The sequence below is a fragment of the Scleropages formosus genome, chromosome 9, assembly GCF_900964775.1.
Source record: "Scleropages formosus chromosome 9, fSclFor1.1, whole genome shotgun sequence".
NCBI classification, from domain to species: Eukaryota; Metazoa; Chordata; class Actinopteri; order Osteoglossiformes; family Osteoglossidae; genus Scleropages; species Scleropages formosus.
In genome coordinates, this window is record NC_041814.1 from 11,531,802 (window position 1) to 11,542,609 (window position 10,808).

Sequence of the window (10,808 nt, forward strand, 5' to 3'; positions counted from 1 at the left end):
AAGCAGGTGCTATGATGCTGAACTCCCTCCTGTGTGAAGTCTGTAATAAAACTGAATGCCAATTTGCACTATTTGTTTTTTCATGAAAAAAGTAATCAGTTTTAAAGTTATTGCTAATAAGTTACAGGTTATAATTAATAGGAATTATATCTGCAATGAAAAATCTGTGGCAGTGTTATCATCTACCACGCACAGGAGGACAAGAGAGGTACTTTTGTATTGTGAGTTTTTAAGAATGTGCGCTTCTTTGTGATATCTTCAGAAATATTAGCTTTAACACAAAGTCCATGCATTTAAATGGTATGTAAGATGACTGAGGAACCATCAAGGAATGTTCAAGACAACAGCACTGTTTTTTTTTTTTTTAAAAAAAAACTATTTTTTTTTGTCTTTAAAAAATTAAATCTCTAAGCAAAAGTGCAGGACATATTCCTTCCGAAAGCTATAAAATGTTTGTTCGGAGTAAACCTTCCAAATGCTATGAAACAAAGATTCACATATCTGCCTTTCAAGGTATTCCACAAAGGTATAATTGCTAAAGCAAATATCTAATTCAACAAATTAAAAATAATGGTATGAGTATAAAGCACTGTGTGAATACAAAGTAATTCAGGTAACCCGTCATCATGCTGAGAAAGAAGGTAGCACTTAGACAACAGCTCTTATGGACCAAGGAAGTCTCCATGTAAGACAACTCCCTCTCAGTAAGATACCTACTTAACCGTTTCCCCACGCTAATAAACCATTTAGTTCCATAAAGCACGAAGCTCAGACAGCAGATGAAGCATTTCTTATACAACTAATGTATTAGTAAAGGTAATTTTATCATCAGAACAGAATACAGACAGAAATAAAAATGTTACATAAAATCAAGACCTACTTTTATTTATATATTTCATTTTTATTTTATATTTGTAAATATATCATATGATTATCATAAAAATATTGGAACAATAAATATGCATGAGCAGGCATGAATGGCAATATACTGTAAATATCGATATTACTCTAAGAAAATTTTAGGTACGTGTTATATTCTTGCTTTACCATGTATAGTGAAGTAGTTCTGTACCGTATACAGTAACTTGACCATATAATACTGTAGTTCGGTATAGATCTTATAATGAAGGTGCTTTGTGCAATGCTCTTTAAATACCAGTTTTAATATACTGGCAATAAGGTATTTTCTTTGTGCTATTTTTAGCTGCAGGAATTTCTTTTTAAAAAAGAAAGAGAAATTTTCCACTACTTAAAGTCATAGATGTGCAAGCAGCACCTACTGAACTGGATGGGTTCTCATTTCACAGTCTCCCCCTACAGGTACAGAGTGACGGCAAGCCAAAGGCTGAGAAGTGTTGAAGGCCACTCATTTATACTGTATCGATCATTGAAAATCTGTTTGGGTTCAATTTAGAGATGCATTTTGGCAGCTTCCAAAATAACCTTCAGTCCACCTGGATGCCACTGTGGTATTACTACAGTAATCATATATGTTGCTTGCTTCCCCAGCATGTGAAACCATTACAGTGTAGATGGTCAAAAGATTCCCAGGTTTACAAGATACTTCTCAGAATGTCCACAGTGACATATTGTAGGTTTACCAATAAAAATATTGAAAGAGTGACAGATATTACAAGTCTCGTTCAGGGAAAAAACTATAAGCCTTACTCATAAAAAGACTGATCTTTTTTCACCAACCAAAAATCACCAGCGTCTGTATCTTTATGACATGGTAAATGTACGGGAATTATGGTGGGCATTTTACATGGAATCCAAGTTTTATATCCCTAGATGGATAACAGAAGCAATATTTTTTCATCATTAAATGGGCACTGGATTTGTGTTCTGTCAGCTTGCTCCAGGATCAGTAGTAATCAGGTCAAGGTGTTAAATAACAAACGCCATAAATGAACAATACGGCTCTGCATGAACATGATTGATATATTACTATATTGCTCTGTTAGTTTAGACAAAATGGAAAATACCTTATTTTGCATTTCCAGAGGACATAGGAAAGGTCAGTCCCCCCCCATAGGAAACCGCTTCACCTCTACTTTCACAGTATTTTTAGTGGTTTTGTTTCCACCACCGACGCCCTTTCTAATGTGCAACCTCTTTGTTACAGTTTTTCAGGTATACAGATGTTTTACATGCCTTTGTAAAACTTTTCATCAGCCTCCTGTTTTTTTTTTTTTTTTTATTCCCCCCCACCTAGTTTATTATCTTAATTTATTGAATATTAACATCAAATTGTTTGAGGTACTGCAACTGAGTCATGGAAGAAAAAAAAAAATCCAGATGATTCCTTACAGTTAAATCCACTTGCAGCAAAAGAAAGTGTTTTAGAAAAATCTTACAGATGTCTCACTCCCGTGACATTTTAAATCTATATCAATATTTATGTTGCAGCTCAGTCAAGGCTGATCAAGTAAGAAGTTGGTTCGCACAACTGAACTTCACCAGCACAATAAATCCTTGCCTTTTTTTTTTTTTAAATAAAATAAATTTAAAGTCCGAATTACACAGCAACCACACGGTAATTTTGAATTATAAGTTTTGATTTAATGTGACTAATGGAGGTAACAAAATACATAAAGTCACATTTTGCTAAAAGTGAGGGTGGCTTCAGGTGGTGTTATTCAAGCTCAACGGTAAAAACCACTGCCATGCCTTTCTTAAGACGTGTTCTAAGCGCACACAAATGTGCAAGATTTACATATAAACAAACGAGACAAACACTGCGGACAATACATAAAGTCTACTTACTAAATATGTTGTGCTTTGTGCATAGCAGACAGACCTGGCACAAGTACAAATAATGAGAAACACTGCTGTTGACCGTCAAACAGGCAGAGAAGGGAGGAGACCAAAAACTGTGTTTTATGAACATACGGACAAAAATGCCAGCCTACAAGCAGCTGCGCAACCAAGGCTGTGATGCACAGATACCGAAACAAGTATCCCTAAAGATCCATCATGTTTACATGGTAAATACGAAGTATTTATAAAACACAACTTCTTCCAGTAGAGATTTTATGTGTGTGAGTATCGCACCGTTGAGAAAATATTACTAAGCTTGAACAGTTTTCCATTTTAACATACGTAGTACATAATAGTTGATATATAAGGTAGTTTAATGTGTATATACACACACACACACACACACACATGCACTGTATATACACACACACACACATACATAAGATTTTACATTATATATAAAAACGGAAGACTTCCAGGCCTTAATCCCATGGAGTATGTGTTCGTATACAACCTTAACAGATTTGGAAAACCAATGACACGACCAAATGGGGTGGTGGCGGCAGGGGTTTGTGGGGAGGGGTATTTTACCAGGTCCTCTGTCCCCTTGTCAGCCCATGATTTATGCTGCACTCTGTAGAGGGAGACATTACATCCAGGCTCAAATGGAACAAATTTCACCCCAAGGGCAGGAATCCGATTTAAACGTATATATTTGCAGTGACATTTGTCCTCTGTTTTTAAGTATGTTCCCAAGAAATTCCTTCAAGTCGGCGATGTGACCTGAAGCTCAGCCCCTTGCATTTGACTTGTCAGGACTAGTAGGGTGATACCACGATATACTCAGGCGGGAGCCTCTCGCTGAGACAGCAGCAGGTGCAGCTCAGCCAGTTGCTGTGTGGAGGCTGCCCCTCACAGTAGTCAAGATGAAAATCACAGATGTAGCCATTCAGTTCAGTGGTTTATAGGCTGCCTTCAACAATGTGTCTTTGTCCCAGGCAGATAACTCTCCCCCTTGGCCTTTGCAGTTTGAGTATGGCACAGCAAACGGAAGGGATAGCCTTATCACACGGTCAAACCTTTTATATTCATATATATATACGTATATACACGTATATATATTACATACACATAAATGGAAAAAGCCCAAATGCCAGGCCAACTATTCTTCAGATTTGCTATAAGGTAAATAACACAAAAGCAAAACTAAAACAATTTAAGCAGTATCATCTACTATTTTTAAATTCTGTATACGTAAACTCAGTAATATGTAATTCATTGTCTCTGTAAAATGAACAAAGTACCTACGGCTCTAAGGTGTTTTAAAGACCCGTTCTTATTCTCCTGCCAATTAAACAAATTCATAATAATGCATTACATTTAATTATTAACTTGTCTTATTATTATTATTTTTGAACATGTTGGATTACCTCTACTTTTCTATACAAAATAAAAGTACGCTCATCAACAGAAATCTGCATAGTAAGGCTACTAGGAACTGGTAAATACTGTGTGAAGGTTTAATTTCATTCAGAGCTCATTTTTCTTTATATAATTAGATACATTGTTACATAATGTTTATAATAATTTCTGTTAAAATTCACGTAATCGTTTAAATGAACTCATTGTCCCAGTTCAGAGTACAAATTTAATTAGAAAGTGGTCTTTGCGTCATGTTCAGATAACTTCTGCTGAGAAGATCCCTGTTCTCCTGTAGTTCTGCTAAAGTGTCTCCTCGTAATTTTTGTCTTTTCTTCCAGAAGAAAAAAATCCTTTACAAACATAAAAACGTTATAAGATTTCCTACGCCTCCGAAGGTTGTGACTGAGCTATTGATCTGTGAAAGGAAAAGACAAGCACAATGATACATCATCCTGGAAGTTAAAATGTACTATATATAAAAATATAGTATAATGTGTATATATACACATACATATATAGAAAATACAAACATAATGACACACGTATGATTAAAAGATTAAAAATTACTAAAATAAATAAAAGGAAGCTATTATGTCTCACTGAAAAAATAAAGCATAAAGACCGCATGTGTAACATTACGCCCTACAACAAAAGATTGCATCATTTACATATTTAACGTTTGTTAACTGTTAAGTTCAATTTACAGTTAGAAAAAAAACTTCACATTTAAGTTAAAAAAAATATAGAATTTCCAAAATTTAAAAATAGACTCAAAATCTATGTTCAAATGTATTATCAATTTAAATTATTTTCTATTACATATTTCCTACATGCTTCTTGCAACTGACTTGGCAAAGGTATTACTCTGTCTTAAAAGACAAATGTCTGCCTGCCAATACCTCTCTATAGCTAAACATTCAACTCGCCTTGTTTAAAATCAAGCTTTTAGGCAAGAATGTGAAGCACTGTCCCTTAATCCACAAGGAGATCTGAAGCGTCCCCTGGCAGACGACTGTAGATCATCACAGTCAGGCAGACCTTTTCTTCAGCACCCATGTCTGGTGTGCAATAACTACTGTTTATTTTAAGACTTGCCTCCAAGGCTTGGTTCCATGATAGGAAAATATAGCTAAATACTGATGCAACTGTGTACTAATAACACATTATGTTCACAATTTAAATAACACAGAGTTACGTTAATCTGTGTGTGGGAGGTGCCTTTTAATGTCATTTTAAAAAAAAAAAAAACTTCACTAAATCTTATATTTTCATGCAAGACAACAAAATGTGTTTGAGTTACTTTATAAAGAAAAATTATTCAAATACTTTTTCTTTGGTTAACGTGAGTAATACCACCCAAAAATGTATACAGTCACAAGTCTATTCACATTTAAGTATGAAACCTACTTGTTATTACGTACAGACTCTTACGGTAAGCGAAGAATTTACTATACTAATGGCCAGTTATAACGTGTGTAAATGTTACCTGAAATTCCTAGGCATTCACTTTTCCAGCCACTAATTCAGGGACATTTTTATGCACTGATAGTAATAATTATTTGAAACTGAAATTTTAAAAATTGAGAAGTCAAAACTTAATGACTTTATAAAATTTATCTTCCCATTATGTTAGGCAGTTATATTGCCACCATGCGGATTTAAATACATTTTGTGGAGGAGAAGTGGCATACCTCTATGCATTAACCTGTAATGTTAAAGCATGTACAGTAGTGGATTTATTTGTTTGCTGCAGATTTTTGTTTTCAAAGACTGTAATTTTTCTACCAATAATTAAACTATGCAAGTCCCCCACCCCCTTTTTTTCAAGAACCAAGAAATATGCACTGACACTTGATTCACACATAGCATCTACAGGACGTATAAGAAATAAAAAGCCTTACCATTTTCTTCTAGAATTTTCTAATAAATTAAATCTAAAAATTAACCAAATTTTTAAAAATGGTCATCGTACAATTAAGCGAAAGAACACAGGAACAAACTAGTGCGCAGTTTGTAGGTGTATGGGCCGCAGCAATCCTGACTGGCCCTTCATAAAAATTGTTTAGCTCTGACCTTTAATGTGCTAACAGGCAATTGTCAAGTGAACAGAAAGTTTCATTAGCCATTTGAGAAGGGAGATTTCCCTTACCACTACAGAAGCTTTTGGCAAGTGGAAACAAATGTTTTACAAAATGGCTCAGAGGAAACACACAGCCCCCAGCATTTTACTGATTGCCAGTTGTAAAACTGCAGTCATAAAAGCAACATTTTGGCCTACCGAAGACCTCTGCTGTGTGGATGTATTGCTTTAACTTCATAATACACTTTTAATAAGGTTGTTTGTGTTCCTTCATAGCGGGCAGTTATCTGCAGTGTGAGACTTAGGGGAATAGAACTAAAAAACAAAAAAAAAAAAAAAGAATAAAACGACTAATTTACATCGGATTGAACACAGCGGGAAGATTTATGGCTGACGTAACCTTGAGTTCTCTTAACCTGTTAAACCATTTTTTTGCCTTTCAGTTTCCTGTTCTTTGACAGAGACAGCTGACAAACCAACCATCAGTAATGGAGAATGTCAGGCAAATGCACCCCACAAAAGTTGTAATGCGATTGTATCCTAATTCAGTGCACATTCCACCCATGTCATTATTGCCATTTTAGCATTCTACAAGTTTTGGGTACACATGCTTTAAAAAACACACTTAAAAGCAGATTACTCTTCAGGCCAGACCAAGATGCATTTTCTTACAAATGCCATTAATATAGAGCACCCTTTAAAACCAATATCCTCCACAGCATAATAAAAAATGCAAATAATATTTGCTCTGTCAACACCTGTTCATGGAACCTCAGTGAATACATTCCCTAAAAATGTAATAAATGCTGAAATTCTAAATTTGAAAAGCACCCACTTTTTAAAATATCATGAAAAACACCTTCATACTTGTACAAAATGTAGGGAAAGTCAATTTGCAACACATTTTCTTTAGGTTAATGTAATGTCACACGCTGGGTCTAATTCAATTAGAATAAAACTGAAGTAGAAAATATTAAGACGAGTAGATATCAAAATACGTATACATAAAAAATACACACATATTTACATCTAACAATCATCTTCTCCAAAACAGAATCATTCAGGAACCAAAGGTAATACACAAGTGCATTTTTTGGCTTCCTAAAAATCCATGCCTGGCTACACTGAGCTATTGATCTTTGAGTGGAAATGAAAAGACAAGCACAGCGATACCTCGCACTGGCAGATAACCTATTTATTTTGTGCAAACTGCAGCTGTTGTTTATCTCTCCTCACAAAAGACTCTAGACTTTCTTACTAAATGTAATCGGTTCATTTTGTACTTGTTTAATATCAACAGCCAAAGTGAATGTGTACAAACAAATAGCATGGACCCAAAGATAGGATTTAAGCCTTCAGCAGGGAAAAAAAAAAAAAAAAAAACTAACAGTCGACTGCAAAACTGTTGAAAATATTTGATGTGTCATGCCACTGCCGTCAAAAATATGGAGGGTGATTATATGCAGTGGTAAATATCAATTCATTCACACTTAGATATGAATCGCAGTTGCGTTATAGCTTTAACATTTTGCTACAACACTAAAACGTTAACATCTTAATATAAACACAGTGCGAGTGCAATAATACAATGCATTTTGAAAAATTAGAAAAACTCCTTTTCAGTTAATTATAATATTGATATAGTAAGAAAAACTAAAATAACTTAGACAAAGACAATGAAAGAGACTTGCTCTCTTTGTGAAGCGGAATGCTTAAAATTTCTTTAGGAAAGTAAAAAGAGGGGCATGTTCTCATTGTTTACACTCACAAACAGTAAAATCTATTTTATACAAGTGTTATAGGACTTTTATAAGATACAAGTTCAACTCCCCACTTCATATCTTCATATTCTCCATGCTCTTTCTGCCTGAGCCACAACAATTGGGGACAGGACTGAAGTTCCATCCATTGAGCCAAAGCTGTGACTACTTTGATATGCTAATTGAAGCCTTCAACAGTAAGCATTCACAGTTGCATTAATTCAAACAATTTGTGCAGAATGATGTGAAATGGCATTTCTTTTTAAGACAGGCAGAACAAAAGGAATATATCACAGTGTGGTCATGAAAATCAAACAACAGCATATTTGTTCTGCTGAATTCCTCCTTTCACTGAAAACCAGACATATTTAAAAATACCGGTGCTGTCTGGCACATTTTAAATAAATGTAACTTTCCATCTCTTTCTTTTTTTTTTGTAGAAACCAATTGTTCTTTAAGGAATGTAAATACCTTTACCATTTGCAGAAATTTTATTGTGGGCATACATATGAAGCTTGATGCACTTTTAAATTGTTTTATATTGAGTTATGTTAAAAAAAAATAGAGTGGTACTCATTTAGAAAGTTTACCACTGGTACCATCTTTTCAGTAAACAGCCTTATTCTTCATGTCTGGGTTTCACCAAGAAATTTACAATTTAAACTTAAAATAGTTTCACATTTTTTTCCTCCTAAAAGGCATTTTTTTGTGATTTTACAAAGGCACAGATGCTAACATGCTCATTATAAATCCATGACTGAACTGCTTCTTTTCCCCAGCAGCGCATTGTTACCAAGGGCTCAAAGTGTGACTGCAGTGAACACAAAGTGTCACTCCAGGCTGCACATACTGGGGCAACATTTTTTCAAAAGACTGATCCATTTGGAGCGCCTGTCCTGCCCAACTGCATGGAGAACATGTTTTCAATCAGCCGTCAGGACGCCAAGCTCACCCAGTCAACAGAATGGTCTCCCTGTGCTTCACTGCCTTTTCCTCATTCATTAACACATGCTTGACATAATGGCTCAGATATCTGTAAATAATATATGTGTAGTAAATGATCTAATTTATTGGCAATGGGTGAAAGAGTTTATCAGAGAGCAAGGCTTACCCTCATTTAAGTATATAACGGTTTGATGGTTTATTTAACTTTAAATACACAAGTATAAAGTTTAATCATGATATATTTTATGAATTGCGCCTAAATGTAAAATGATCAAGGATTTAATTTATTATTATTATTATTATTATTATTATTATTATTATTAAAGAGACCATATTCTTTGGCGAATATTGAGGTTTTTTTTTTAAAAAAAAAAAGAAAAAAATCATTTAGGCAGACAGGAGCAAAAAAAAATCGGTAGAGGTTAAAATTAGAAGTTTGCTACACACATACCCTAGTAATCTGGCAACTTAATCAAAATATTATAAGGAGCGCAATTAATTTCTGGAATCCATGCAGCTACAAGTTTCGACGTATGATTTCAAATTAAATTGTGCTCTCCTTGGCCTGGTTCGGATGAAAGTGTCCTGCAGCCCACTCCTCCCCCAATTCCAATAGTTTCCATTCATTCATTGCAGCTCAAGGGACGCCAACCTACGAAATCAATTCAATCACATCTGGTTGTGTTTCGATTAACATTTTCATTTAACCATGGCCCTCTTTGGACCATCTTAAAGCATTCCAAAAGACGTATTCTTTTCTTCAAAAACGTAGAATTTAGCTAAAAAACACGGGTTTCCTTTCATGCTCAGAAAGTTTTGCTTTCGTAGTTTCTTTCGCACTTGCGCCTACTAGAATAAACGTTCAAATACGATTAATGAGTTCCTCTGTTCCCAATCCAATGTGAGGATGGGGGGGAGGCAGTTTTATCATCAAGTTACTTCTTACTACGAAGTTTTGGGGACTTGAGCGCAGAGGTATTCTTTTTTTTTTTCAAAGTTTCGTAAGGATTAGGAAAGATGAATGAAGCAGAGAAACGATCATCTGAAATTCTTACCTTTTTTCCCCGAGGAAGCAGAAAGCAGGTTGGACGTTTTGACGGCAGTGCCAAAATCAGCGAGGCAGCGGGAGAGAAGGAGCGTTAAGTGCGGAGGCTGTGATTGGGGCTCCTCTGCGGCTCAGCTCACAGGAGGCAACGGCGGCAGCAGCAGCGGCGGCGGCGGCGGCGGCATGGAGAGAGGAGCTCCGCAGGTCTCATGCATGCTCCACTTATCTGGGACAGACAGCCTTTCTCAGACAGCAGCTCTTCTTCTCAGTCCACACGTTCTCACACACCGTACAGTTGCTTCCATGGCAAGGTGCTGCTCAGTCTGGAGACATCACATCATCGGCAGTCTTAATAATCAGTTCCCCTGCTCAACAACTGCAGTAAACGGGAAAAATGGACAAAAAACGAAAAGAAAAAAAAGAGGAGCAAAAACAAATAAAAAAAAAAAAAACAGAAAGCTTAGAATAAATTCTCTGATGTGCAATGGCAGGGTGGGGGGAAAATGGAACCGCTCTCCAACGTTGTCAATCCACTCTAGATCGCACTGAATGACGATTTGGCCTTCCGAGCGACCGCTAAGTTTCGAGCTGCCTACGTTCAGCGAAGATCCAACTCACAGCATTGTGAGAATGGCTAGAAACGAAGGAGCAGGGTCCCAGTAAACAGAGGCAGTGCAGCAAGTCCTACGCAGACGGCTTCTGCCTGAGCTGGCTCGCAGACTGGGCTGCTGTCAAAACCTGACATGGAGTCGCGATGAACACACTGGCTTGGAGTTTTGTCCTCCCTGGATCCGAA

The 10,808-nt window shown here is 36.1% G+C and overlaps 1 protein-coding gene across 16 annotated transcripts in view; it reads right to left on the reverse strand.

The window, feature by feature from the left end:
• adgrl2a (adhesion G protein-coupled receptor L2a) overlaps nt 1-10,433 on the reverse strand; it is a 99,702-nt gene extending 89,269 nt beyond the window's left edge. For all 16 annotated transcript variants that reach the window (XM_029254886.1, XM_029254878.1, XM_029254883.1 and 13 more), the window contains exon 1: nt 10,023-10,433. The gene's annotated coding sequence lies outside the window, so the exon portion shown is untranslated. The remainder of the gene's footprint in view (nt 1-10,022) is intronic.
• Nucleotides 10,434-10,808: the final 375 nt, after the last annotated feature.